General features: G+C 41.1%; 1 protein-coding gene across 5 annotated transcripts in view; it reads right to left on the bottom strand.

The window, feature by feature from the left end:
* TMEM200A (transmembrane protein 200A) overlaps positions 1 to 7845 on the bottom strand; it is a 79599-nt gene extending 71754 nt beyond the window's left edge. For 2 of the 5 annotated variants that reach the window (XM_011998018.1, XM_011998017.1), the window contains exon 1: positions 7051 to 7131. The gene's annotated coding sequence lies outside the window, so the exon portion shown is untranslated. Of the gene's footprint in view, positions 1 to 7050 lie in introns of all 5 variants that reach the window. The other 3 variants (XM_011998013.1, XM_011998015.1, XM_011998016.1) reach the window with 3 other exon arrangements.
* Between the last annotated feature and the right edge of the window lie 6843 nt (positions 7846 to 14688).

Below are 14688 nucleotides of genomic sequence, written 5' to 3'. Positions count from 1 at the left end.
AGAGAATCTGAAATTTGAAGAAAGAGTCATCAAAGTGCCATTTATAATACCAAATATTTGGAAATGGCCTAAAAGTCCAATTTTAAGGGACTAGTTAATAAATTATGATATGTCCACATAATCCAATATTATACTGACATTAATAAAGCTTGCCTAGAAGTTGGAAAATATTTAAGACATAAGATTAAGCAAACAGAGTAGGTTGTAATACGCTATTAAGCAATATGGAAAAAATCATTAAAAATAAGGAGAAAGAAAATGCCAGAATGTTACGAGTGCCTTTGGGTCACAGGATTACAGGCAAATTTTCTCCCTGACTTTTTACACTTAATGTATTTCCCAAGGTTTTTATTGGGAGTGTGTATCGCCTTCATGATTAGAAAATATAACATCTCTTCAGAAATGCTAACTCCATTTTATGACAAATACTTCCACATGTATGTTCACTAACTCGATCTGACTGACTTTGCCAAGGGAAACAAAATTTGTATCTCTCCTATGCCAACTTCAGCTTAGAGACAGTACTGAGATTCTTTGGATTCATCCTGTATTTAAGCCCAAAGATGTTGACTCTCAAAAGGAAAATATTTTTTTTTCTCCCCAGCAGTTGCTAATCTATCAGCACCTCTGTGATTAGCTCACTATTTACAAGAAAGAGCCTACTCTTATTCAGCATTGCTTTCGTGTCATGAGCCTCTAATATTCCTTCCATATCTCTACCAGCTTTATTTCAAAGCATCGTAATCATTTGTTTACATATTATTCTATTGAGTTGTTCTAAAAGTTATATACATAGTTGTTTTACCTCTCCAAATAGGCTACAAGGTTCTCATAAATACTTCTATTTTTATACACTGTCTCATTCCCCTTCCTCTTGTCGTACATATATACACAGTTGATTGCACACACATCAGTCACACACCTAAGCAGATACAAATTTGACTTTGTATTTGTTGGGGAACGATATGATGTCACTCACATTCTACTAGTAACTCATTTTATTTAGAGCATCCTCAAGTACACAGCTTTATAACTAGAGTGTGTTTCATGAACCTACTACATTCAGCATGTGCTAGCGAGTGTCCTCTCTCCCTCTCTATATGTATCTACTTCTTAATTTTTCATATTTCAGGGCAGAGTATCTGTATGTATAAAGGTAAATTCAGGCCATGGCAGCTGGCAGAGGTCCCTTCTCTTGAACTGAAATCAGTGACTTAAATTAAGCCTTCCAAACATCTGACTCGCTGACGTATCTACCCTGCATAATGATAGAGATCCTGTACTGAGGGGGAAAAAACCTCCTAGATTATTAAGTTTTCTGCCAAAGCTGGATATAATCCTGCTGGACAATTCTCTTCAGACAGTCTGCTCTTATCTCACAGATGTCTAAAAGTTAGCTTACTGTCTTCCTTCACAACTATATGCCCCTGCTGATTTCCCTATTTCCATGTCTCAGACTTGATATTGACCTTGTCCTGCTAGCACCAGGATGATTCCCTGAAGATCCAGGAAGAGGTCTGGATTCCAACAGATCTGGGTTCCATGCCAGCTCTTTCACTTTCCAGTCTGGCTCCAGGAGCCTAGGCCAGTCACTTAACCTTCTGAGTCTCCATTTCCTGGCTCAAGAAAAGTGGTGGTGGAGGGGAGGCATAATATTTACCCTTCTGGAACTTATAATGAAGATTTAGTGAGATTACGTATCTAAGGCACATGGCCTTACAAATGTTAGCTCCTTTCCCTGACAGTGCCTGACAACTAATAAAATCCTGTCTCCCTCTGAGGAGCTGCCCATTCCATATTCTTATCGACTTACACCAGGAAGGATATTTAAAGCCATGGCAGATGGTAGAGTTCCTGTTCTCAGGTCAACAATCAAACCCCAGTTGTTCTATTGATCTGCCCATCTGTTCGACTTCCTGATAATTCTCCCATTCCCTTTCCTTGCTATACCCCAAACCCTAAACCCAGAATCGATGCATGTGATATTCTTTCCTTTCCAAGAATTTCTTACCTTGACATTCTTGTCCAGGTAGGCTCTGAACATGAATGCCACGTGCTTTCACCCTAATAACTTCTGTTCTGTGCCTTCTATTTGACCTGGAATTCTGGTACTCTCATTTCCTATCAGAAGGGCCAACCTTTAGCTGGTCCTTCAGTGTGGCCTGATACAGTGAATTTGACCTTGAGACTGAGAGGTAGTTTTGCATAGTGGTTAAAGCAAGGCTTTGATGTCTGACTGCCAGGATTTGATTTTCAGCTGTACTGTCCAATGGCCTCATAACCTTCAGTAAGTTATTTACCTCCCTGACTTTGAGTTTTCTCTCATTGGAGGGCTATTGTGAGATTTCTATAACATTAATATAATAACTTTAAAGTATGTAACGTGAACCTACCATACTAAGTAGATCCTCGGTAAATGTCAGTTCTATGCATGCCCCTAGCACTCATGGTGACTATAGGCCTCCTGTCTACACAATCCATTTGCTATTAACCTATCTACCATGCACAGCCATTTCACCTACTGGCCCAGGCTGACTTCCTAGTCTACATCCTCCTGGTCTATTTCATTGCACAAATGCTTCTGTCAACAGAGATTCTCCTTCACCCTGCGATATAACCTCACAAGAACTTCATAATATTGCTCACAAATTCTTGCTGACAATACTCTAATTGGAAACCTATCATCTTATGCCTCCTAAATGATAATCCTAATCTATGCCTGCCACTCCCCTCTGCCCATTTCCAACAACCCAATGAATTTGCATAAACAATAGTCCTGTGTTAATCACTTCAGCTCCCTGTTCAAATTTTCACTGGCTCTACAATGGCCAAAGTAGGGGGTCTCCAATTTCATCATCACTAGATGGGCAGGGCTTTTGGAAACAAAATCTCTGGGCTGGAAATAAGACACAGGGATATTTGCTAGAAGTACATAGATATGAATAAATGGTGGCTTCCCATTCAATAGTATTCTGGAAACAATCCTCCTTTTAATAAAGTTTAAATATGAGGGCATTATTTCATAACTGGGCTATACCTTGCTTGGGAGAAAGGTCCCACTTTTGGGATATGCATAGTCTTGGCATCTGAGATGCTTCCATGTGCAAACTCCAGATCATTGTGCAGAGGGCTGTCCCAAAAAAGAAGGAATTATTCCCAATAATAGACACATTGTTTTTGATTGGCAGCATTATTTTTTGGGGAGAACCACACCTCTATGTAATCTTGACAGAACTGCCTATCATAGTGCCCAACCAGCCTTCTCCTCCTCATCCCAGCACCAGAACCACATATACACAGGGTTGGGCACACGATTTAGTCCAATGCAATCAGAGTAGCACTCTCTGCTAGACGCAGAGACCAATTCAATTACCACTGATCAGGGCCAGTCAGAGACCTTCAAGGAGATTTATAAAAATGGGACCTGGAAGAGAAAGGACCTCTTTTTCTCATAGATGAAAAGCCCAGGAATGTGGGTTTAGAACTACCCACAGTCATCTTTCTCCATACTCAGAAAAAGAGTGCCTCAGACTATAGCTGACCCAGAGAGAAGCAAGGACTTTCTGGTCACATGAGCCAATAAGTCCTTTCTTGCTTTACCTAGTTAAATATTCACACATGCAAGCAAATGAATCCTGAGTAACTCCCTTCTACATGAACACAGAGTGGGGTAGTGAACAGAGTGGTGTGGTAAGCGGGGACTTGTCCCCCCTTGGTGTACTTCATGCTCAGGGCAGAGTGATTAGGGCTCTATAGGAAGGAATGTACAGATGCTCATCTTACAGCTTGCTAGATTTCTATGCCTTCTGTGTAATTTCACCTCTGGTGACAAAGTTTCCAAAGCACAACTTGCAGAACACACCCGATCAGTTAGTGATACAGTGGCCCCAGAATCCTCGCCTTTATATGAAATACATAGATTTCCTTTTTCCAGCATCACTAAAAGCTCTTGGAAGAGTCCTATCAATTACTCTGTGGTAGTCAAACCCCCAGAATTCCTGCTGGAGAAGAGGGGACCTTAGGGGAGGAGCGGGCACAGAACAAGAGCAGTCAGATTAAACATCAATAATCAGAATTCAAGGCATTTCAGGAAGTCCTGAGCTCATAATTGGAGACTTCTGTGTTCCAGAATGTAACCTAAATTCTTACTCAGAAATTCAACTTCACTTAAAATCTGACCCTAACCTTACGTCTCTCCCCTGTGTACTCAGGGTTTCCAAAGTGAGCTTTAGCTTCTCCTATCTCTACAAATCCTGCAGAAAGGCAGTGGCGCATCCTGGTGCAGATGTGCTTTGCAGTAGTAGTCCCGGCTTCATCACCTTTCTGCTCTAATTACTTCTGAGGGTTGTCATGAAAATCAATCGCCATCATTTGTGAAAATTCATGGAAAACCACCCAGTACTAACTGAAAGTTGGTATTTTTATTATTTTATTATGTATTTTCAATTCACATAATCAATGTTAGGCCAGATGTCCCAGACCAGACATCTTTTACTTCTCTTTGCCATTTCCCATTCAATACAACTAGCAAGACCCTCCGGCCTGGCTTCCTTTGACCAAAACCGTACAAACCACCCTCCTACACACACACACTGATTTCTGTCTCTCTTTAATTCTGCCAGAATTTGCCTTGCGGCATTTTTAAAAGAGAACATAAAGATCGCCAGTCCAAAGCCCTCATTCTGCAGATAAGGGCACCAAGAACCAAAAAGGTAGAGGAACTCACCCACGTATCCACAGCCACCTAATCAGTGATTCAGTCAAGATGACAACTCCCCATCCAGGTCCCTTTGCAACACACTATACTGCTTCCCAGTCTGCACTGGTCCCCTGCTGCTCTCAGACCACCTCAGCTGCCAAGTGATCTGTGGTATATTTATCAGTCCCCTCTCCATCAGCCTATAAGCCCATAGAAAAGGCCTGGAGGGGTAGCTAGGATGACACCACAACAAGCACTCACTGATGTTTTCTGAGGTTTTGAGCACATATCAGATCTCAGCAGACAAAACATAGTGTAAGTCCAGGAACAAGTGGATCTGCTTGATAAAACCGTAAATCAGATATACATTCCTTAAGAACATGAGGTCCATCTCATTGCAGGTTTAGTTTTCTGTCACTACACAAGTTATTTTTCCTCTTTTAAATTCTACCCTCTATTTGATAAGTAATGTGTATGACTACAAGGGCTTATTTTTTATCCTCTACTAATTTTGCTTAAGAAATGTAAAAGGTGACATTTGCTTTTATCTTTGTTCTTATCTATCTTTCTAAGCTAAATATGAATTTCTTTCCTTTATGCTAAGAGTCATCATGAGAAGTAGAGTATTTAACCAATCAGTTCAGATCTGCTCCCTCTATATGTCAGTAGTTATCCTTTTCTGTCCAATGAGCTATTGTCAAAATTCTGAAGCTACACAAGTCCAAATATAGCAATCTAACTCTTGGAGTATTCAAAAGCTTCACAAAAAATTCCACTAAGTTAAAATAACAAGTACAGCCATCCCTCTTTACAATAATCTTTCCTGAAGAATCCCTTCTGATTATGCGTGTCTTTAGACACTATACACATTGACCTAGACCTGCCTCAAAGGCAACAGGTGAATCCTTTCTATGCTAACTGGCTGGAAATTACATACAGGGACTTCCCACACAACTCTACTGAAGGCTTTCCCAGCCTAGAGACAAAGCTAATTATAACCAGGGTTACAAATTATAGCTAAAGTATCTCATAATTATGAGCTATCTAGTAGGACTTGATTAAAAATCATTCTCAGTGTGTATGTTTTACAGTTAAAAAATCATAATGTTAAATTGTCAAAGCATTTAACTACAGTTTCCAGTTAATGGAAGCATTATTTTCTGTTTAGAAGGACTTCTATTCTTCACTTGAGGTGTTTAAAAAGAATGAAACTACAACCACATGCTTCTGTGTAGGTAAACAGTGGGAAAATAAAGTAAGGTTTTAAAAGTTTCACAATTAAGTCTACTTTTCACAAAATGATAATGTTTTCTAGTATCAGTAGCCAAATAACAAACCGAAGGTCTTTTTGTAAGTGTTTCCATGATTCAAGAAATGACAAAGTAAATAGCTTTCACAACCTCTGGTAATATTTATGCATACAGCCCTATAGAAAGTGTGCCTCTGAACTTGGGTTGATTGCAAAACCAAGAATTCAATATTCTTTCTCACAAACAAGAATAATTATCAATTCTTGAAATGTTTTCTATGCAGTTGTCCATAACTACTTCTGAAGGTATTCAGAAGAGACAAGGCAAGAGACACTTTAGTCCAACATATTTAGTTTTTAAATACACCAGACTAAGGTGGACGGGGGCTGATTACAATTAGTCAATTACATGTATATGCTGCCTTTCTCTCTGACATTACCAATGCCTGATACTGAACAATGAATTGTTACATTAAAAAAAACACACACACACACACAAACACACGCACACATTTCTCTAAATCAAACCAGTAAATACAGAGAGCTTGCGCCTACACAACATGAAGTGTTGGCTTGAACAATTTATAGCAAAAGAATGGTTAATGAAGCAAATCTTAGAAGCCTTCAGTCCTTTCTCTTACAGACAAGACTACAGGGAGAAGAGTAGTGCTGAATTTTGCAAATAATTGCTTTGCCTCTCCATTTTGCCCGTATAGATTCTGCCGCATCCAAATACTGCTTTAGGAAACCCTGACCATACTTTGCTCAATCACAAATTAACGCTGTGGACATTACAGAGAATGCTGACTCTCAGGAACCGAGACAAAGGAGGGTGTTGCTTGGAGAAACCCAGCCAGGCCCTCCAGTACTCCGGGTTCTTAGAGGCTGCCCCGCACAGCTTCTCTCGCGCTCCGGGCACTGGGGAGTCCCGACCCGGTGGCGGACTTGGTTTGTTTCCCAAACTTTAGGAGAGACAGCGTTTACCTAACTCTGGAGGCTGCAGCGGAGAGGAGGGCGGGGGGCTGAAGAAGTGCCCGGTTTCAGCTGCGGTGGCCGCCCACCCACCTCCCCACTTGCGGCAGCACCCTTTCCTTCCCCTCACCTGTCCTGAGCACCGGGCCCTGGGGGTCGGGTCGCCTCTCCCGGTTCGCAGTCCTGGTCTCACTCCAGGAGCTGTCGGGACGTCGGGCGCCTCTGGAGGCGGACGAAGAAGGCGGCGGGGTCGGGGGCGTCAGCGGGAATCTCGGCCGCCGTGGGCAGCCGCGGTCTCCCTCCCCATCCCAGGGCTCGGGCGGCCACCGCGGACGGATGAGTCAGGCGAGGGGGCGGGCGGCAAGGGGTGCAAGCGGGCGGAGGGTGGGGGCGCCCCTATGCCCGCGCTGGGGGGGCACCGGCGGCCTCCGGGCATGGGACGCGCTGCTGCCGGTGCTCACAGAGGGCCTCCGCCATCCGGGCGCAGAGTGCAGGCGCGCCTGCCCTCGGAGGGCACCAGGCGCAGCGAGCCGGGCAGGGGAGAGGGAGTCGCCGCTCAGGCGGCGCCGCCACCGTGTCCAAGAAAGACAAAAGAGACCGGGGATGGGAAGGGAAAAGTTTTCTGCTGGGCTCCAGATGGATCCCAGACCCAAACCTCACACCACAAAGCCCCGAAGAGGCGGGTTGGGGGCGGGGGCCGGGGCGGGCTTCCAGGGGCGTCGCTGTGCGCCTGCGACCCCGTACGGTGCCAATCTTGCCGCCGCCCCAAAACCTGTGGGAAACCCCAGTCCTGCCACCCTCTCCTGGAGGACGCAGACAGGATCCGCTCCTCCCTCTGCAGGAGCCCAGGCCCGCTGATCCGCGCCCCGGCCACAAAGTTGCACTTCGAGAGCCCGAATCACCCGTAGACAAAACCCATCTTTGGGAACAAAGTACCCGCTTCCAGGCGCTCTTCCCGGGCTGTAAGGCCGGCGTGCGGAAACGGACACACCCACCCGCGGGGCCTGCCTCTCGCTACCGCGGGACCACGGGTTCCAGAGCCGGGGACCCGGCTCCCCCAGTTCTCCGGAGCGGCTGGGGAGCTCCAGCCGACTCGGGGTGTTCCCGGAGCAGGCGCCGCAGGACCCTGGCTCCACGCCCCTCGAACGCTTTCTGCTCAGATGCAGCCCGGCGGGCCGGGGTCCCCCTGGCGGGCTGCGCGGGCGCTGCGCGAGCAAAGTCAAACCTGGCCGGAACAGACGCGGCCGAGGCCCGCTCCGTCCACGTGTCCCGCCGGCCCAGAAAGGGACTCCGGAGAACGGCTTGGGGGGCGAGAACCATGGGCGGGGGGATGGAACACAGGGGGAACTGAAGCACGGAGGGCTTCGATGAGCAGTGCAGATGTTCAACTCCAAACATCAAAGCCAGAGGAGGTTCAGGTTACTCCTCCCTGACCCCAAACATCCAGTGAGTGGAGACTGTGTCCTGTTCATAGAGTGAAATGTGTCGTCTCTAATTCGGCAGAGACAGTGTTGACTGTATATATGCAGGCCAATTCTGTAAGTAAAGTTTCATGTAAAACTAATTACCGGATATTCCAACAACCCACCAGGCCTGTGTAGAGAAGGCCAGCCGCATGTGCAGGGGATGTGCTTTGCTTGTGTCCCCTGGATGTGTTTTAAGTGACAGAAGGCAAGTATGATATTCTGGTGCAGTGTATTTGTTTATTTCAGCGTGTGATCTGTTTATCTCATTTTCAGGAAAAGTTTGCTTCTGGGGGGTATAAAATGTATGTTTGGGGGGTGGGGGAGATCCATGCAAATATTTCCACGTTAGAAAAATATCTTTAAAATCAGATATGGCAATGAGAAGAGACTGTAGAAATGGATTTCCCGTGGTATTACCTTCTTGCCTTGACTAGAAGAATTTAGAGATAGGGCTCTTTTAGTGGAAATGTCACAATCAAAATGTTTTATAAAAAGAAAGAAAAGAAAACTAAAGGAGTTGGGGTGGGGGAAGGATGAGTCACCTTTATAAACCATCTGTAGTTTTATTTTTACCCCACCTGCATCTTGTATTCTAGCCCACAGCCACTTGCTCAGTTCGCTTAGGTTTTCTAAAATGCGTTTGTCAAGCACCATATCAAAGGAGTGTGCTTCCATTGGGCCTTCCTCCTAGTTGCCTCTACATTTTATAAAGAAATACACTGAAGCTACATTGTCTATAAAGCTCCTGAGAGGGAACACCCTCCTGGTTCCCCTCACTAGCTAAGGAGTGAGTAATAGGAATAGGCTCATAGCCCATAGATCATTTGAGATGACATCCTCTCTAAGACCCATGGTGAAACGTTTAAAATGGTCACCTAGCCATTTTAAGCATTGAGTGACTGAGCCGTCCTCAAAAAGAGACTGATGAGAACCATGAAAAAAGGAATAAGCACATTCTTAGGACCACAGATATTGATGCCTCCTCATTTATGAACTATGAACTCAGATTTTAGTGATTTACCAAAAAAGAAGAAAGATGGACTAAGTGAGATCACCAAAAGGGAATTATTTAGATTTGTTTTTAAAATAATTACTGTTAGTCTCACAAAAGACAGGTAAAATGGCCTGTAAATAGAGGATTATTTGCAATTCAGTACTCCGAGCAACTCTCAACATATTAGTTATAAATTTTCCCTGACATTGAGTGCTCAAGGGAATCTCAGGTAAATTATTTATCTTTACTAATGGTCAATATCTTTCCATGTGAAAGTGAATATACCATGCCGGTAATGGATTTTTAATTTAGCTGCACATCTGCTTTGGAAATAATGGATAGAAGTCAACTATTTTCTACTTCTCGCCATCAAGTAGCACTGCACTTCACACATAATATTTTTTGCTGTGTCTATATGAGATGTGTAAATTTCCACTAGAACAAGCCAACCTTATAAGAGTGCATAGTAGAAAGAGAGTAATCCACCTGTCCTGGAATCCAAGCTCAACCACCTACTAACAGAGGGACTTTGTACCTCATTTCTCCCATCCCTTTAGTAGGAACAAAGTATCTGTTTCAAAATGTTGTGAAAATTGAATGAAATGATGTGTATAATATTCTTCTTACACATCACATAGATCCTCAGTACATATGTAATTGAACATATATACACTCACATCAAACTTATTTTAATGCAATTAACATCATAAAAAAAGACTCTTCCTCTGGAATCAAGAATTAACTTGAAAAAAATGTCAAAATATGAAGATCAACATTTTCATTCTTGGTATACTATTATGAAAGTCTAATGGATGGCAATTAATATATAATGAATTAATTTTGGAAACATATATTGAAATGAAAAAGAATGAGTATTCTTAAGAGGTCACGTAACAAGGCTAACGGAAGGGCTATTAGAAAATTTGCGTGGGATTATACTCATTTTCTCTTGCCGTAAATGTAGCCTATAGCATTTTTAGACCTGAGAAGGGGTCCTTAAACAGAAAATAAAAATGTCTTCAGTGGGAAAAAATAGAATTGCTTGCTAGATTTTTATCTGAATGGCTTTGTTCTTGATGTGAAATAGATTGATAGTCTTAAAACCCCTGTAGTATTTATGCTGGCAGTGATAGTCGCTTTTTCAAAGTAGAGGGTAAAGTCAATAAAGAAAATGAACTTTCTGACTTTATTCTTGAAATAAGGAAATAGGGGGAGGAATATAGGATAAAGAAAAAGATAGAGGAAATATATTTAACAATAAAATTTTAAGGTCATTTTTATTTCACTGATTTTGAATAGCACTTTGTCATACTTTTATTTCTGCTTTCTCGTTATGTACAATTGACAAATAGTTCAGTGTATTTCACAGCAGAAAGATGTTGTTAATTTCTCTTCTGTTCATTAAATGTGCAAGTAACAGTGCTAACCCCTCTCAAATTGATGTTTTATAGTGTTGAGGCTGGTACGACTACTTAAATATTTATAAATTCTGTATTAGATACAGAATCATCTATATTAGATAATTAGATACCTCCTTGTTAGATAATAAACCTGATTAGATTCTTTTTGCCTGAGGGGCACTGGCAGCGTACCATTTAGAAATGTGAGATGAGCCACACTCTCTCCCTTCCAAAGCCCAGTTCTTTCCTCTGAACAGATTTGTGCCTATTGAAGGGAATAATCTCCAAGTAGCTTACAGAAATTCAAAAATCACTTTTAAAGATTTTGACTGTGTTTGTTGCAAGAGTCTACCCACAGAAGATAATAGAGATTTGACTGAAATGAGAGAAGATGGTAGTGGTGGACCACCTGTTCCACTGTCCATGGTACTGAACCAGTCATTCTTTCATTGGTGCTTGACTACTCAAAAGCATAGTCCGAGACTCAGCAATATTTGCATCACGGGGAAACTGTTAGAATAGCAAGATCTCAGGCGCTTGCCCAAACCTATTAAATCATACTCTGCAACTCAACAACATACTCAAGTGATCCGTCTGCATGTTAATATTTGAAAAGCACTGCACAAGGGCACAGTTCACATGTCCTCTGACTTCCCTGGTGCTCTGCTTATATCAGCCTTCACTTCACTGCCTTCCAGAAGTGTAGCCCAAATGCTGCCTTTTTAGCTGTATTTCATTTGGTGATGGCGGTATGGTGTTACACAGAGAGCATAGCCTTTGACTCGAACAGCTGGGTTAAAATATTAACTTTTACTGATTATTCTGGGTTTCATTGCCCTCATCCATAAAGTGCCAATAATTTTAATATGTCCATATAACACTGATTTAAGTGTTCACTGATTATAAAATTATAATTGTAAAACATTTAGCTCGGCATGTAGCAGATGTTCAACAAATCTCTCAGGCACCGTGTGAGTGATTCAGCCCAAGAAAGGGTGCCTCTCAGCATAACATTCTCAGGCATGGTGAAAATTTATTGTAAAATAATGTAATTCTCCAATTTCTGCTCAATCAAAACAGTACAATCTCATTAAATTAGTTGACAAAATAAAAATTTAAAATTCACTAAATCATCTTTCTGTTTGGGATTTCTCCATCCATAACCATGATCTAGAGTAAAGAAAAATAAAGTTTTTCTTGACAATTACATTAGATCTGCTTTTATTAAATTAGAACAAAACTACTTGGCATCTTGAATTCTAAAATGTTTATAAATATCTACATTTCTTAATCCTACAACCAACAGAAATCTGTACACATATACAGCTGAGTTTGTAAACAGTGATCATTTAGACCTGAATTAAGCCACAATGTTAGTAAAATAGAATGCAGTTTAAATCATGCTATTTAGGGGCTCGGGGAATAACCTTTCACACATTTCTTTTGGAACATGAGAAAATGTTGGCACATTCATTTTTCAAAAGAAACTTCAAACCTGATAATCTGTTCTATTACAATAGTCATTTAATGAGTTTTGGCACTAGGGATTATTACTCATTGTGTCAATGCTGATCTAGAAACACCTGTTTATATAAGGAAATAAGCTGTAACGAACTTGAGCATGTTAGATCTTCTCCTAGACATTACATTTATTCTTTGTCATTAGATACCATTCTTTGCCACTCCTTCAATTTTTAGTTTATGAACACAAGTGGCCAGCTCAAGATCACATAACCACAGAATGATAGGGCCGTGACTGGAACCTGCATCTTCCTATTCCTAGTTCAGTGCTTATTTAACACTCATAAAACATGACTCATGTTGAAGTGCTTTATGGGTCCCAAGAGATTGAAGGACTTAGCATATCCCTGGAAGCTATGCATTTTCCAGCCTTACCACACCTTCACACCTAAGGAAACAGCCTTGTGATAAAATATGAATAGAGCTTCAGTTTTAGATTGTTCTTTTATTAATTCAGAAAGCATTCGCATAATGTATTGGGCATTATATTTAGTTAGGGCTGTACAGAAATGAGCAAATGAGAGCCCTTTTCTGCATATTTATTGTGGTATGTCGTGTTTGGCACTTTTGTAAGCAAATAGCTGCAGTATGAAAAGTGCCCTAACAGGTACAAAATGGTGATATAAAGTAAGGATCATAAGAAATCCTTTGTTCAAAGGAGATTTCAAAGACATAGGTATCCAAGATCTTGGCTCTGAAAGATGCAGAGACTTCAAAAGGTGGACAAGGATGTAACAGAATTCAAAGAGAGGGAAATGTATGTGCAATTTCCAGAAAAGAACACAGTATTGTACACTCAAACAAGTGTAGGCAGAATCACTATGGCTGGAGTGTGGGAAGACATAGGAGAAATAGGCAGAGGACAGCTTACAGAGGGCTTTGCATTCCAGATTAAGGTTTTGTTCTGTGTTCTCAAACAAATCAGACCTACTCAAAAGTTGAAATTTAGATACATATAAAATCAGTGGATTGTAATATTGCATATAGTGATTAAAATATCATATAAAATTATTATTCAGTACTTACTATGAAATAAGCACTATTCTAAGCATTTTATAACTATTAACTCTTCATAATAATCTTCTAGAGTAAGCCTAGTTTTTTCTCCATTTTACAGCTGAAATAACTGGAGTAAGGGAGATTAAGTAGTTTAGCCAAGTAAGTAAGTGAAGGAACTGGGTTCATGAGCCCATGCAGTCTGATGCTAAGGGCTGTGCTCTCAACAACTGTGATAGCTACCTCTTGGTGAAACTGGAAATCACCTCTGTGCCCATCAAGAGGAGACTACTTAAATTATAACATGTTTATACAATGGAATACCATGCAGCATTAGACAGAAAAGATCTATATCTAGGGATATGGGTAGGTATCAAGGAGACACTGTTAGTGAGAAAATAACTTGTAGAATCTTGTATAGTATGATCTCATCTTTATTAAAATGTGTGTGTGCGTGTGTGTGTGTGTGTGTGTAAGACATGGCGGGATATACACAAAAATTTTAACAGAGGCTACCAATGGGGAATGAAATTGAAGAGTAAGGGTATTACTCTAATTTTCATTTTAGACAATTTTGTTCTTTCAAAGTTTTCTTAGTGAAATTGTATTGTTTTGATAATGAACAGTTTTAAAAAATAACAACAACAACCATCAAGCCCTTTTCCTCTTCTATCAACTGTGGACACAGCAGTCAGATGGAGCTTACTGATAAATGACAGATTTTGGAAGTTCATCTTCACATTTTCAGAACTTTCCTGACATGTACACACAACAATAAATTTAAAAGCTGGATTTCACCTTAGAATTTATCAGCTAAGATGCAAGATTTTTGGAATCCTTACTGAGATCTGTAATCAGAATTGCAAGCTTCCTGAACTCCCAGTGTTTCTAAAAGCAAGTTTTAAGGAATCTTCTGGCAAGTGTGATCAATGTGCAGCTTCTGTCTATTTGCTTCTTTTAGATATGTGAAAGAATAATTTACTTCAAAACACAGAAAAAGGCAAGGTAATGGTTCCTTGATTTTTAAATATCCTGCTAGGGAAAATGTTATCTACTTAGATTCTTCTGCCTCTATGGCAAAGAAAATGCAGCTTTTTGCCAAAGGATATTTGATTAGCAACCTACAGTTGATAAAAAGAACAGATAGAAAATAATAAATTTTTGCTATGAGAGAAATTAACTCTACTCACTAGTCTTATACCTAATTTAGTATTTCTTTTCCTACTGACAAGGTAAATCTTCATTTCTCAAGTGCTTGCCAAATCAGCTCTTTTGTCTTCCTGTTAATGTCCTCATTACTAACTTAAACAAAATTTTGGCATGCGCCTACAAAAAACTTGACAACTGTGCTTTCACAAAGTTTACCCAAACATACTCATGAGCAATGCTCT

Source organism: Mandrillus leucophaeus, unplaced genomic scaffold, assembly GCF_000951045.1.
Source record: "Mandrillus leucophaeus isolate KB7577 unplaced genomic scaffold, Mleu.le_1.0 Scaffold552, whole genome shotgun sequence".
In the NCBI taxonomy this organism is placed as follows: Eukaryota; Metazoa; Chordata; class Mammalia; order Primates; family Cercopithecidae; genus Mandrillus; species Mandrillus leucophaeus.
This window is presented reverse-complemented; position numbering and strand designations above follow the sequence as displayed.